Source organism: Malurus melanocephalus, unplaced genomic scaffold, assembly GCF_030028575.1.
Source record: "Malurus melanocephalus ecotype Western Australia unplaced genomic scaffold, MMel_1.1 scaffold_1752, whole genome shotgun sequence".
Classification (NCBI taxonomy): domain Eukaryota; kingdom Metazoa; phylum Chordata; class Aves; order Passeriformes; family Maluridae; genus Malurus; species Malurus melanocephalus.
In genome coordinates this window covers 1-1,080 of record NW_026624984.1, presented here as the reverse complement: position 1 = coordinate 1,080, position 1,080 = coordinate 1, and positions in this window count along the sequence as shown.

Below are 1,080 nucleotides of genomic sequence, written 5' to 3'. Positions count from 1 at the left end.
GCTTTTATGCTGCTCCTGGAGGGGTGGGACAGCCTTGGCCCATGGCCTTGGGGCATTTTGCAGGCAGCAGCTCTTCAATGGCCCAGCCTGCTGAGTCATGAGCAGGGGAGTGTTTCCCTTTATGCAAATCTGCACTTTCATGTCCTTCCCTTGAGGCCCTGCCAATCTGACCTTGCTGGCGGCACCTCTCAATTGTGAGAATTAGAGAGCAGTGTGTGGTTGTTGGTGTTGTGTGTCAGGACACGTAGAAGATTTTATCAAAGCTGAGGAGATCTGAGGGGTTTTGCGATGTCGCACCATGGTTTAATGGGAGCATTTCCCTTTTGTCTTCTTGTCCTCTGCTTTAAAGTACTCCCAGCTCTCTTAGTTTCTCCCGGTTTTAAGCACAGTCCAGTCCCCAACCCTCCAGGCCCAGCCCTACAGACCCTTCTCAGGACACCCACACTTTGCACTGGACTGGACTGTCCTGCATGGTTGTTGAGAACCATGCAATCCTCGCTTCCAAAGCTCTGGGCAAATCCCAAATCCTCTTTCTGATAATCAAAGTTAACCCAGAGCAGTGACATCACTCCTTGAGACTCAGCTAAAGTATCAGATCCAAAAAATCTGGAGTATCTGAACCTTACAGACAAGCGGGACACTGAGACACCCACACATCATGACCAGGGGGAAAGGAGATTTCTCCTGTCAGGCTTTGCCAAATGGGAAAATTGCAAGGAGGGAAGAAATGGGGTGGAAGGGCCAACACCTCCCTCCTGGGGAACAGCTGCAGAGCCCAGAGCAGCCTGACAGAGCTGAGAGAGCCTGAGGACAACTCTCACCACACCCCACAAACCACAGGACAGCAGAGCCACAGGGCAACCTCAGTGCTGACACCACAACTCTCCAAGGCTTTGGTCACGTCTGCATCCCGCACGCACAACACCAGAATTTGGTCTCGAATTCTTACACATAAAGGCTGCGACCAAGGTGAGATGGACACAGACTTGAGAGAAGGACTCGGAATCTCAGAATTGCATACAGGAATGCTGAATCAGTGCAGAGAAGGAAAGCGATGATAGTTAACCCTCCGCTAGTAAT